We start from the raw sequence: 15,268 nt of genomic DNA, 5'->3' as shown, positions 1-15,268 counted from the left end.
CTAGAGTGGAAAAAGATATTTATGATACATATATCTGATTTGTATCCAGAATATATAAATACTTCCAACAAATAACACACAAAGACATACATTAGAAAAATGAAGCCGGGTATGGTGGCTTATGCCTGTAATCCAGCACTTTTGGAGAACGAGGTGGGTGGATTGCTTGAGCTGAGGGGTTGGAGACCAGCCTGGGCAACATGGTGAAACTGTGTCCCTAGAAAAATTGCAAAAATTAGCTAAGGCATGGTGGTACATGCCTGTAGTCCCAGCTACTTGGGAGGCTGAGGCAGGAGGATCACTTGAGCCTGGATGGTCAAGGTTGCAATGAGACATGATCACACCACTGCACTCCAGGCTGGGTGAGAGCAAGACCCTGCCTCAAAAACAAAACAATAAAAAAAAAAAAAAAGAAAAAGAAAAGAGAAAAATGAGCATGAGACTAATAGACACCTCAAAGAAGGGGATATCTAATTGGCCAATAAACCCATGAGAAGGTGTTCAGTGATATTAATCATCATGAGAATGGAAAATAAAATTATAATGTAATATCACTACATGCCTCCCAAAATGACTAAATAACAAATAATATCAAGGGTTAGCAAGGATATGGAGCACTTGGAGTTTACACATGCTACTGATCAGAATACAAATTAGTACAACTTTGGAAATGTGCTTGGCAATATATACTACAGCTATACATATGCATATCCTGTGACCCAGCACTTGCACTCTGAGGTATGGAATGATGTCCACTGAAAGACGTGCACAAAAATGTTCATTTGTATTACCCCAAATGAAACAACTCACATGACCAATACAATAGAAAGAGTAAATGATGTGTTCATACTATGAGATACTATACAGCAATGAGAATGAAAGTTTGAAAACAGGTAAAATTGATATATAATGTTATAAATCAGATTAGTGGTTTTCCTTGCCATGGGAGAGGAAATCACCTGATGGGGACAGGTGGGGAATCGCCTTCTGGGATGCTGGTAATGTTCTGGTTTTTCATCTGGGTGCTGGTTAGATACAGATGTCCGGTTTATGAAAATTTGTTGGTTGTGTGCTTATGATTTGTGTGCTTTTTGTATATTTGTTATACTTTAATTAAAATGTTTATATTTTTGAAAGGCTAAAGCCAATCTATGACTTAAAACCTAAGATAGTGGATAACTTTTGAAAAAAGATAATGATTAAGAAAAAGAACAAGGAATTACTAGGGTGCTAGCAATATTCTATATTTTGGTCTAAGTGGAGATTATGCAATTGTGAGAATTCATTGAACTCATACACTTGTGATTTGTCTGCTTTTATTTGTTATAAGAAAATGTACTAAAAATGTTACGCTATGAGAAAAATTTTTATTTCAAAATAAAGTGTAATTTATGTTAGGTTGTTAGATCTTGTGATCTTGACATAGTGACTTCAACATATTACATATTTGGGGAAAAAGCATTTTTGTTATTGATAATGGTATAGATTAACCAAGTAATTGATAAGCCTACAATCCTGTAATGTTTCAAGATTTAAAAATCATTAATAACCATTTAAGTCTGGCTCTGGGAAATCACCTCATGGCAGCTTATATATAAGCACACATTTGTTGTTTATTCTGAATGCACCTTAATATCCTTTTCAGAAGAATAAAATTCTGACCCTTTAAACTAAAAATAAAGTCTGGCCATTTTTTCTGGGAACTGTAAGGCTTTAATGCTTCCCTCCATGGTAATGAACAAGTAAGATTGAAAAATACAATTCATTGGGATGAGTCATTAACTATTGTACTCAGACCTTGGGCTGCTATAACGTCACTTACAAAAACATCATGTTGTGGCTTTGATACCCAATGCAGAAAAAGAGACAAGGCATGATGGCCCACTCCTATAATCCCAAAACTTTGAGAGGAGGAGGCAGCCAGATTGCTTCAGCTCAGGGATTCAAGACCAGCCTGGGCAACATGGAAAAAACCCATCTCTACTACCAATAAAAAAATTAGCTGGGTGTGGTGGCGCATGCCTGTAATCCCAGCTACTTAGGAGGTTGAGATGGGTGAATCACTTGAGCCTGGAGGCACTCTAGCCTGGATGACAGAGCAATAACCTGTCTCAAACAGACCAAAAAAAAAAAAAAAAAAGTTGTGGGTTGCCACAGCAACTGTAATATAATCACTCTAATCCCTCTGTATTTCATGCCAGTATGTTTGATCAGGGATTACTAAGAAACATTGAATTTTTATACATGTAAGTTATTAGCATATAATGCTGTGGTCATATGCTTACATTTAATTATACCATTTTTTGTTTTTGTTTTTGTTTTTGTTTTCTTTTTGAGACGGAGTTTCGCTCTTGTTACCCAGGCTGGAGTGCAATGGCGCGATCTCGGCTCACCACAACCTCCGCCTCCTGGGTTCAGGCAATTCTCCTGCCTCAGCCTCCCTAGTAGCTGGGACTACAGGCGTGTGCCATTATGCCCAGCTAATTTTTGTATTTTTAGTAGAAACGGGGTTTCACCATGTTGATCAGGATGATCTCGATCTCTTGACCTCGTGATCCACTTGCCTTGGCCTCCGAAAGTGCTGGGATTACAGGCGTGAGCCACCGCGCCCAGCCAATTATGCCATTGTTTTAAGAATAACCTTATTTTTAAAATACTTTTGACCTTTGTCTCAAAAATATCTCTAAGCAAGCAGCAAATAACACTTATTTACATCTGCAACATTATAGTTAGCAAAATGATTTTAGGGTACTTTGACAGAATATTCCATTATAGACACAGAAAACAAGTTAGAATGACAGAAGTTAATACATTATTTGCAATCACAAAATAAATCATGGCAGAACTGTTAACTGGAATTGTGCTCAGGATGAGCCATTTGCCGGGTATTGTTTTCCTGACACATATGCTATGATGCTATGACCTGATTACTAGAGCACAGTTCAGGAGAATGTGCATATGTCTGTGCACATTTGACCACAATTTCCAAGCCCTAAATCTTCATTTTTGTGTCTGCCAAACCAAAATGCATCCTCAACAGAGACTTTTTTTTTTTTCTTTTCTTTTTTGTGAGACAGAGTTTCACTTTGCCCCCTAGGCTAAAGTGCTGTGACCCGATCTCAGCTCACTGCAGCCTTCACCACCTGGGTTCAAGCAGTTCTTCTGCCCCAGCCTCCCAAGCAGCTGGGACTACAGGCACCCACCACCACACCCAGCTAATATTTTGTATTATTAATAGAGATGGGATTTCACCATGTTGACCAGGCTGGTCTCAAGCTCCGGACCTCAGGTGATTGGCCCACCTTGGCCTTCCAGAGTGCTGGGATTACAGATGCCCAGCCTCACCAGAGACTTTAAATCAAGCTTGTCCAACCCACAGCCCACCAGCTGCATGCAGCACAAGATGGCTTTGAATATCGCCCAACACAAATTCATAAACTTGCATAAAACTTGCATTAAAAAAATGAGATATTTTTGCGATTTTTTTTTTAAGCTCGTCAGCTATCATTAGTGCTAGTGTATTTTACATGTATCCCAAGACAATTATTCTTCCCATGTGGCCCAGGGAAGCCAATAGATTGGACACCACTGCTTCAAATGTTCTGCTCATCCATTCCATCTTCCAGTCAAATCAATATTCATCAACACCCTCCTACATGCAAAGCACAGCATAAGCTACTATACAAAATACCAGGCCAGGCGCGGTAGCTTACGCCTCTAATCCCAACACTTTGGGAAGCTGAGGCAGGTGGATTACCTGAGATCAAGAGTTCAGGACCAGCCTGGCCAACATGCTGAAACCTCATCTCTACTAAAAAACTACAAAAATTAGCTGGATGTTGTGGTGAGTGCCTGTAATCTCAGCTACTTGAGAGACTAAAACAGGCGTATTGTTTGAACCTGGGAAGCGGAGGTTGCAGTGAGCTGAGATCGCGCCATTGCACTCCAGCCTGAGCAACAAGAGTAAAACTCTGTCCCAAAAAAGAAAAAAAAGTGAGAAATGTGACCCCACCCTCAGAGTTCACAATGTAATATTCTCTTGTGTGAGCACATTATCAGTGAAAAAACAAACAAAATAAGTGTCTCTAGAATACCCATTCTTTTTTTCCAGAAGATTAAGTTTTCTCACACTACTTCTATTTCAGGATGGAGAAGCTTCATACCTGTCAGAGTATCCGACTTATTTGTTTCATTTTTTTCTCCTCAATATACAATTTCTAACACTTAGAAAACTGAATTTTTTTCTCATTTTTTCATGATCATTTACAGCATTTTTTCCTCTCCCTTTTCCCACTTCCCATTAGCTCTTTTCCACAGGTGAATTGCATACATTTAATATTTTATTGTTAAATGTTAGTATTGAGAAGAATATAGCAAGTTAACATTTATTCATATGTATACCCGAGGTCAGAAATCATTTAAATAATATACGAAGAATATTTAGTCAATACAATTTTAGCTTGATTAGGCAATTAGCAATGTTAATAAGGAATCACTCCCCAACCTTTCAAACAGCTCTGACTTATCATTACATAGTGCTCACATGGGTGAATGTTTGAGAAATTGTTTGAATTTATAAAAAAGAGTAGCTAAGTGTTTCTACTTTAATATATCTGTGATGACAAGAAATTTCCACTCAAACAAATTTTACTAATTTGGGATGGAATCTCATAATACAAAAATGAAAGGGCCTTTTCACAAGCACACATAAAGTTAGTAAGGAGTTCTTAGCAATCTAAAACTCTCAAAGTCCTGAGATAGATTTTTACATACTGGTTAAAAGCATAGGATTTTGGAACAAGATGCCTGGGCTGACTCCCAGCTTTCCCACTAACTATGTGCAGGGGCAGGTTACCTAGACTCTCTATGCCTCAGTTTTCTCATCTGTAAAGGGAGAATGAATAACAGTCTCTACCTGAAATTAATTAATAAATTTGAACTACTTAGAACACTACCTGGCACATTATAAGCACTGAACATGTTAGCTATTCTTTGCATTATTTGATAATGATATTGAATCAAAGAAAATAAGACATTGCTACCTGAAAATTTAAACAAACATAAAATGAATGGAGGTAGAGACTCTCCCACTTTCCTGCACTTACTTCTGTATTTCTACTGCATGTATGCTGTCAGCTGAGTATCCTGCAATCTTGTTTTAGTCTCATATGGCACACTCTCTGCTCCTTGTCCAGCTGTTTTATCTCAGCAGGCTGCTTTAACAGTGAGATATGCATTGGTGTGGACACAGAAGAGGATGTGAGTGGGGGGCATGGCACTATTCACTTCTCAGTAACATTCCCAGTGATTCCCTCAGAAAGACAGATACTATAACAATATCATTTTCTTCATCCTGCCGCTTACTCCAGCCTTTGCTTCTGACTCTGCTCTTGCTGCCAAGCATGCAGCTTTGTCCTAGATTCAAGCCTCCAGCCCTCTCACCCTGAAAGGTGTAATAAATGCTGACTGGCTTCTTAGCTAAAGTAGTTAAATCATTGTCACCCCATCCATTTTCTTAAAATAGCAGATTACTTTCTCTCCTACTTCCAAGCACTGTTGCTTAGCTAATTTGACTCATCATTATCCTATCCATTTACTTTAAAATAGAATATTATTGTCTACCCTTTTTTCACTTCCTTTCCAATCCTCTGTGGAACTCAAATGACTATGAAACATAATTGTTTCTTTCTTTCCTCTAGTCCCACCAGACATTTTAATATAATATGGAGCATCTTCAGACCATCAGGAATCCCTCTTCTCTGGCTTTCCCCTAAAAACACCAGAAGCATGTTTTCAATAATCTGCCCCTTGACCTTTGCTTTTGGGATAGGGCATGTTTCTGCAGGATGAGTATTGGGAAGATGTCTTAGGGGCATAGCTGCCAACTTTGAAGCTGACTTTCCATTGATTCAACAAACACTGTGGCTTTCTTATAGTGAATATCACAACTCAGATAAAATGTGCAATTTTCTATGTAATATAAAAACTCCCCCCAAATTGCTTGTTACCGTATGTGAACTATTTCTGTTCTGTTTTAAAGCCTGTTTCTGTTCTGTTTATGTACTAGATCCCAATTCCTCTCACCCAGTGAAGGACATTGCTCCAGTATTTCCTGCTCCGTAGCCCAATTTTTCACCCTTCACTAAATCATTTCCATCAGCCTACTACAATGCCATTAGGTGTAACGTCTTTAATAAAATGAAGAAAAAACTTTTTGTCTACTTTCCCCTCTATCTACTGCCCAATTTTTAAATAGCTAAACTTCTTAATAGCCATCTATAAATTCTGTCCCCGATTTTTCCCTTACCACTCTGTCTTGAACTGACCCCAATAAGGCTTTTGCCCACATGACTTTACCAAAACTATTCTTGTCAAAGCCACCAAGTACCCTCCATGTTGATCATTCCAATGGTCAATCCTCAGTCCTCACCTTACCTGACCAGCAGCACTGGTCAGGTGATGCCACTGATCATTCCTTCCTCCTTGTTGTACCCTCTACACTTGGCTGCCAGGATGGCACACCCTCTTTGTTTTTTTCTGTTTCTACTGAGTATCTGGCTGACTTGGTCTTTATTCTCTAACCTCTCAGTGTTGGAGTGCCCAGGCTCAATCCTGAGCCTTTTTTTCTTCCCTCTCCACACTCACTTTCTTGATAATCTCATCTGTTTCCTGGGCCGTCAATGCCACCACTAATCTGACAATTCACCAATGTATTTCTCCAACTCAAACCTCTCTCTTGAACTTCTGACTCACATACCTATCTAGTCAACATCTCCCCTCAAATTTCTACTGGGTATCTCAAACTGAATAGATCTCAATCAGAATTGTGGATCTTACTTTTCTAACCTGCCTCATCTATAGCCTTCATGGCAACTCCATTTTTTCATCTGCTCAGGTCAAAAGTCTTAGAGTTAGCTATGAATCCTCTCTCTCTCACATCTCACATCCAGTCTGTCAGGAGGTCCTATTGGGTTGGTCCCTTCAAATATATACAGTATCTGACCACCCACCACCTTCTTGGTTACTGCCTTGCTCTGAACCACCTCTCTCACCTGGTCTAACCCAATAACCTCCTCCCTATCTCTCTTCCTCTAACTTAAACTCCATAGTCTGTTCTCAAAACAGCAGCCAGAGTGAGCTTTATAAATGTAAGACAACTGCTATTATTTGTCTGTTGAAAGTCCTGCAATAACTTCCCATTTTACTCAGAACGAAAGCCAAAATTCTTACAAGAGGCTCAACATTGTCTCTTTTTTTTTTTTTTTTTTTTAGAGACGGAGTTTCACCATGTTGGCCAAGATGTTCTCGATCTCTTGACCTCATGATCCGCCCGCCTCGGCCTCCCAAAGTGCTGGGATTACAGGCTTGAGCCACCACCCCCGGCCCAACATTGTCTCTTATAAGAGTGAAGTGTGCTGCATGGCCGCAGAGAAAAGGGTGACCACAGCTGATGCAGGAGCCAAAGCAGAAGGTCAGGCAAGGGAGTAGGACATGCAGCAGGGTAAGCAGAAGCAGCAACTGGGTAGAGGGAAGGCATTAGGCCAGCGGCAGCCTATGTGCGGGCGCCCAGTAGGGGACCTAGAGGCAGAAGCAGCAGACTGGTGGACAAGCAATGGGGGTTGACATGAAGCAGCTATGGCAGGCATGGCAGGCAGAGAGGGTGAGCAGTAGCTGTCGTGTTAACAGTGGCTTAGGTGGAGCCCTGAGCCAAACTCAGAGGAGAGCAGCAGCCTGGTTCGAGTCAAAGTGGTGGCTCAGAGCCAGGGGAAGCCCAGAGCAAAGCAAAGGAATGCCACAGACCATGGCTTCTCTTGATTCATGACACTATGTATCAACCTCTAAAAACCCTGGAGATGTGTCCATAGGAGAGAACCTTGAAAAAGACGTCTACAGTTTTACAGTTATTTGTGTAAGAGCTTTCAAACTAGTGGAATTTCAGGCCTAAATATTAAGGTGACTTTATGTCTACCCACAAGCCAGGGAGTTATAGGGACATTCAGAGCTACCTACTTGTTTATGACTTTCCTAAAAGAAACTGTCTCACGCAGTAGTGACGTCAAGTTTTCTGAAAAACGAACACAGAGGCTAATCCTGTGGGTGACTGAATTACAAGGCAATTGAATTACAAGGCAATCCTCATACCAATTTTCCAAGTCCCGCTTCTTCCCAATCAATGTTGTACTTGAACAAAAACATTGATTGGGAAGAAGCGGGACTTGGAAAATTGGTATGAGGATTCTATAGAAACATCTGAATGATGCTTGGTCCTTGACCTCTAGGTTCTGCCAAGTTTCCTTTGCTTGCCCTCTTCCCTGCCTGAGAAGGTCAGTCTTTCTTTACATGAAGAACCTGGGAGAGTGACTTTGTAGGAGACAGATCCTCCTCAGGACCTATTCCTATCATCTCTCATTGTTTCTAAACCTACAATCAGACTTACTTAAATCCCAGCAGGCCTCAGGAGGTCAGTTACCAAGTGTGACCTATGAGAAGGAACTAAACACACACACACACACACACACACACACACACAAACAAGATCTTACCAATTGTGATTGATAAAAATGTGTGGAACATGGGAACATGTTTGGAATCTCAAGACTGTTGGATCGGGTGGAAGGAATGTAAAATAGGATCAAGCCAATTCTATTGTATGGGTACATGAAGCAGAGATTCTCAATTTTATGTGTTACCCCAAGAAACTGAAAGTGGCTTTAGCCATTTCCATGACTGTTCACTGGAACCTGGAACCAAAGGATAATAGGTCCTGGGGTAGTAAGGATCAACTGGCCCTGTTTAATTGCCAAAGACAAGGTGGGTATTGTTGCCACAATCAGCGGCAAAGCGAAGTACTAACCAGAGGGTTGACCTGCAGAGAGATCTTTCGTGTTAGCTAATTGCTTATCATGTCCGAAGTCTGAATTAGGTGGACAGTCTACTGGAATCTCACTTCAGTATAGCAATTTAGTATCATTTGTATGTAGTATGATCTGAATAAGGAAAGCTCTAGGTTTGATAAGCAGATGTCTGACTTTAATTACACAATAGTCTTGGCCCCTTAACCAATTCCTATACTTAAACCAATTCACAAATTTAGAGACCCTTGAATAAAGAGGAGGCCAAGTTCCTGAAGGAACACTCCTAATACACAGCCAAAAGTTTATGCCATAAATCTTCCTCCTCGTCTTCCCCAAAGGGACCTGCAGTCATTCATTTGCCCGGGTGATATACACCGGGGAAGATGGAATAGCCAAACTTTGTAGAGATTATAAAACACTGGCTTTAAATTGGCACTAATTCTTAGCTGGGCATGGTGGCGCGTGCCTGTAATCCCAGCTACTCCGGAGGCTGAGTCAGGAGAATTGCCTGAACCCAGGAGGCGGAAGTTGCGGTGAGCCGAGATCACGCCATTGCACTCCAGCCTGGGTAACAAGAGCGAAACTCCGTCTCAAAAAATAAATAAATAAATAAATAGGCACTAATTCCTAAAGGACCAAAGCACCACTATGGTCTGGCAGCCAGAGTAGGGGCTTATTATGAATGAAGGTAAGGTAGATTGTTGAAGTTTTGGCTATGATCAGCTTCACAGCAAGCTCAGTAGGTTCTTAAATTCACCCTGTGGTTATTTACCCAATTCTGGCATGTGTAGTTGGAACAGACCTACTCGGCAGCTTGCAGTAGCCTGCATTGGTTTTCTTTCTTTTGGAGTGAAGGTTATTATAGTAGAAAGGTGAAATGAAAGCTACTGCAACTGCTTCTACTTACCAAATAAATAACTGGTTTGCTTCCCTCATCAAACCCTGACTCATACAATTACTAAGTAAGACTATTTTAGAGTTTACTAATATGATTCTAGCTATATATAGTTAGGCATAAATATAGAATTTTGTTTCAGTTTTGACTTATATTTAGGTATCTTTTGGCAACATTTCTTACCAAGCATAAAAGTGAAAAATTCTAAGCCTGGGTGCAGTGGCTCATGTCTGTAATCCCAGCACTTTGGGAGCTGAAGCAGGCAAATCAAGAGGTCAGGAGATAGAGACCATCCTGGCCGTGGTGAAACCCCGTCTCTACTTTAAAAAAATTAGCCAGGTGTAGTGGCACGTGCCAGTAGTCCCAGCTACTCAGGAGGCTGAGGCAGGAGAATCCCTTGAACCTGAGAGACGGAGGTTGCAATGAGTCAAGATCGCGCCACTACTCCAGCCTGGCAACAGAGCAAGACTCCGTCTCAAAAAACAAACAAAAATAAATAAATACATACCTAAAGTGAAAAGTTCTGTTTATTTGCATTATTGAAATCCAGTGACTTTCAAATATGGGATAGTTCAACAATTTCCAGAATTTTAGAATTCAAGGTGATATAAAGAAGTTTGAAAAAGGAAATTTGGCCAACTGCAGTGGCTGACGCTTGTAATCCAAGCACTTTGGGAGGCCAAGGTGGGCAGATCACTTAAGTGCAGGAGTTTGAGACCAGCCTGGGCAACATGGCAAAATCCCATCTCTACCAAAAAATACAAAAATCATCTGGGGCCAGGCATAGTGGTTCACACCTGTAATCCCAACACTTTGGGAGGCCAAGGCAAGCATATCACTGGAGATCAGGAGTTAGAGACCAATGTGGCCAACATGGCGAAACCCTGTATCTACTAAAAACATAAAAAATAGCCGGGCGTGGTGCTGCACACCTGTAATCCCAGCTACTTGGGAGGCTGAGACATGAGAATCGCTTGAACCTGGGAGGTGGAGGCTGCAATGAGCTGAGATTGCACCACTGCACTGCAGCCTGGGAGACAGAGCAAGACCCTGTTTCAAAAAAAAAATTATCCAGATGTGGTGGCGGGTACTTGTAGTCCCAGCTATCATGAGGCTGTGGTGAAAGGATAGCTAGAGCCCAGGAAGTTGAGGCCACAGTGAGTTGTGATTGTGCCACTGCACTCCAGCCTGAACTATAGAGCAAGAACTTGTCTCAAGAAAAAAAGACAGGCAGAGAGAGGGAGAGAGAATAAAGATTAAACACAGAGCAACACTGGCCCTGATAGCTTTCCATTTCCCATGAAGTCCATTGGAATTTTGGCATCAGTCTTTGACTTCTGTGAGATTTTTATCCTTTATGTGAGTTAGTCAAGGTTCTGTTCCCTGCAGTAAAACACACATGACTCTAAAAGTAATTAAGATACATGGGCCATGCTCAGTGGCTCACGCCTGTAATTCCAGCATTTTGAGAGACCGGGGCAGGCAGATCACCTGAGGTCGGGAGTTCAAGACCAGCCTGACAAACATGGAGAAACCCTGTCTGTATTAAAAGTACAAAAAATTAGCCGGGCATGGTGGCACATGCCTGTAATCCCAGCTACTTGGGAGGCTGAGGTAGGAGAGTCTCTTGAACCCAGGAGGTGGAGGTTGCAGTGAGCCAAGATTGTGCCACTGCACTCTAGCCTGGGCAACAAGAGCAAAACTGTCTCAAAAAAACAAACAAACAAACAAAAAACATCAATTTTTCCTATAGTGCAAACACCAGCACTCTTAGCTCCTTACCCTCTTTTAGGGCATATATTCTTGTCATGGACAGAATGTTTGTGTCCCCTTAAAAATCACACGTTCAGGCTCTAATTCCCTGTGTGGCTGTATTAGGTAAGGGGGCCACTGAGGAAGTGACTGAGGTTATGTGACCATAAGGATGGCTTTATAAGAAGAGACGCCAGAGAGTTTGCTAACTCACTCCCTTGAGCATATACACCAAGGAAGGCCATGTGAGGACACAGCAAGAAGGCAGCTAGCTGTCTGCAAGCCAGGAAGATAGCTCTCACTAGAAAGTAAATCAGCCAGAACCTTGAACTTGGACTTCTAGCTTCCGGAACTCTGAGAAAATTAATTTCTGCCAATTAAGCCATCCGGTGTGTGGTATTTTGTTATGGCAGCTGGAGCTGACTAATACAGTCCTGAAGTTCTTTCAGAAGTATATCCTGAAGTTTCTCAAGTTCCAGAATGCTACTGTCTGTGTGGAGCAAGATCAACTCATTCTCATGGAGATAATCAGGCTCTCATCCCAAGAAATTTAAAAAACTACATAGAATTATAATTACCTTTTGCAGGGGGTGTGTGTGTGTATGTGTATTTGTAGAGATAGGATTCTTGCTATGTTGTCCAGACTGGTCTCGAGCTCATGGACTTAAGCGATCCTCCCACCCCAGCCTCCCAAAGTGCTAGGATTACAGGTATGAGCCACTAAACCCAGCCCATTTTTCTTTTATTTAATATATACTGCACATTAATTAACCCTATACAATTTCTTCCTGTAGCCTGTAGTTTAATTTACTGTGTAATTTTATTTTTGTTATTATTATTTTTTTATTTGAGAGGGGAGTCTCACTATGTTGCCGGAGATGGTCTTGAATTTCTGGGCTCAAGCAATTTTCCTGCCACAGCCTCCCAAGTAGCTGAGATTATGGTCACGTGCTGCTGCACCTGACTAATTTACTGTGTGATTTTTATTTTATTTTATTTTTAGCAGTTTAAGAGAACTTTGAGCTCTGACCTAAAATTGTTTGTTTGTTTGTTTGTTTGTTTGTTTGTTTTTAAATAAAGAAGAGAGGCCTGGCATGGTGATTCATGCCTATAATCCCAGCACTTTCGGAGGCTAAGGTGGGTGGATCTCTTGAGCCCAGGAGTTTGAGACCAGCCTGGGCAACATGGGGAAACCCCATCTCTACTAAAAATATAAAAATTAGCCAGGCATGGTGATACGAGTCAGTAGTCCCAGCTACTCAGGAGGCTGAGGAGAGAGGATCACTGGAGCCTGGGAGATAGAGGTTGCAGTGAGTCAAGATCACACCAATGCACTCCAGCCTGGGTGACAGAACAAGACCCTGTCTCAAAAGAATAAGAAAGAAAGAAAACTGTAATAGGTGTCTATCTATATACACAGAGCCAAGATTTAACACCATCATTTTACCATATTTTCTTTCTGTTCATTTAAGAAATAAAACCTTTCCAATATCATTTATAAGCATGCTACTGATTTTATTTAATGATCTAGTACCCAGAAGCTCTAGAAAGTTGCTGAACATCCTATGTGTTCTAATGACAATTTTGTTGCCTCCTTTTAATTTCGTAAATTTCCTTTGGGCTTTTCCTATTGCCAAATCTAAAGCTTCCAGTACAATGTTCACTGGAAAGCATTAAGGGCAGTCATCTTTGTCCTGTACTTGCCTTCAGAGAAAATATTTCTACTATTTCACCACTCCTAATGATGTTTGTTGCAGTTTACTGGATACCTATTTCAATTATTAACCTTTTTTTTTTTTTTTTTTTTTTTTTTTGAGGTGGAGTTTCGCTCTTGTTACCCAGGCTGGAGTGCAATGGCGCGATCTCGGCTCACCGCAACCTCCGCCTCCTGGGTTCAGGCAATTCTCCTGCCTCAGCCTCCTGAGTAGCTGGGATTACAGGCACGCACCACCATGCCCAGCTAATTTTTTGTATTTTTAGTAGAGATGGGGTTTCACCATGTTGACCAGGTTGGTCTCGATCTCTCGACCTCGTGATCCACCCGCCTCGGCCTCCCAAAGTGCTGAGATTACAGGCTTGAGCCACCGCGCCCGGCCCAACCATTTTTTTTTTTATGGAAACCACTTAAATAGTTCAAACAGGAAAGTTAGCACAGGTAACTAATTACAAAATTATTGAAAAGGTGAAGGGGCAAAAATGTGAAAAATGATGTTACTCCAAGCCCAGGAAGGCTGTGCTTCCTAGCAGCTGCAGCACAGCTATTTCTGCTGATGGAGGCTGTTGCTGCTGGAGCCAGCCGAGGAACAAAACAAATGACTTCGCTCCCTTTGCCACGTTTTAAATCCCCACCATTGTCTCCTACTGGCAGAATTGAACCAAACCACGGCAGGGGAACATGGGAAATGTAGTTGTCAGGCTTCCAGCCCTCCGGAGATAGAGAATACAAAACGCAAATGCAGGAAAGAAACCAAAGCTAAAAGTCAAATAAATTTCACAATGTTCTCCTTCACAATAGGGAGTTCCTGTTCATAGTCTTCCAAGGGGTGTATCGTTTGTTTACTTTTTCTGCAGCTACTGAGACGATAATATAGCTTTGCTTTTTAACTCTTAACTATCATAATGAGTTATAGTAAGGATTTTCTTGTTGTTAAACCTGTTTTGCATTTCTACTATAAAGCCTACTTGATCATGATAGATACATCTATAAACATATACACATACATGTGTATATATGTTTTCTATATGTGTACTTATATGCTTGATTTTATTTCCTAACATTTTGTTTAGGGATTTTACATATATGTTTATCAGAAGTATTGACCTTTAGTTTTTCTTTTTCTATACTGTCTTTGTGTAATTTTGTATCAAAGTTATGCCAGTTATACCAGTTTGTGTCTTCTCCCTCCTTTTTAATTCTCTGGAAAATTAACTGTCATTTGAAGTTTGGCTTTTTAAAAATCCCTTATAAAACACTAAACCTAGTACTTTAAATGAGGATTTGCTTTAGATTAATGATTGTATTTTCATTCATATTTTTCTTTTTGAATCCGTTTCTGGAATTAATATTTTTCTAGAATACTATCTTTCTTAAAGATTTTCATATTCAGTGGCATAAAGCTATTAAAAGTATTTTAAAATAATGTTTAATATCCCAACTCTATCAGTTCATTTATGTTGCATAATAAACAATGAGAAAACAACAAAAAACATGTATTGTTTGTTATGATTCTGTGAGTTGGTTGAATGGTTTCTTTCGGTCTGGGCCAGTTTGGCTGGGACTGAATGGTCTAATCTAACATGACCTTTCTCAGCTCTCTGGTGGTTGGCTGGCTGGTTAATCTAGAGAGGCCTGTCTGAAATTACCTTGTCTTTTACTTATGAGTTTAATCAGTTCACATTCATTGTGATCTCTGATGTATTTTAATTTATTACCACCAGTCTTCCAGTATTACCTTGCTTTTTGTTTCTTCCTTTTTGCTTACTGTTGAAATCATTAACTTTTCTTTACCCATCCTGTATTTTAGAATTACTATATATTTTTCTTTTTCTTTTTTTCTTTCTTTTTTTTTTGGAAATGAAGTCTTGCTCTGTTACCTAGGCTGGAGTGCAGTGGGGTGATCTTGGCTCACTGCAACTTCTGCCTCCCACCTCCACCTCCCAGGTTCAAGCTATTCTCCTGCCTCATTCTCCCTAGTAGCTGGGATTACAGGTGCAGGCCACAATGCCTGGCTAATTTTTGTATTTTAAGGAGAGACAGGGTTTCACC

The sequence above is a fragment of the Saimiri boliviensis genome, chromosome 1 (genome assembly GCF_048565385.1).
Source record: "Saimiri boliviensis isolate mSaiBol1 chromosome 1, mSaiBol1.pri, whole genome shotgun sequence".
In the NCBI taxonomy this organism is placed as follows: domain Eukaryota; kingdom Metazoa; phylum Chordata; class Mammalia; order Primates; family Cebidae; genus Saimiri; species Saimiri boliviensis.
The sequence above is the reverse complement of the archived record's forward strand: the minus strand, read 5'-3'. Positions refer to the sequence as shown.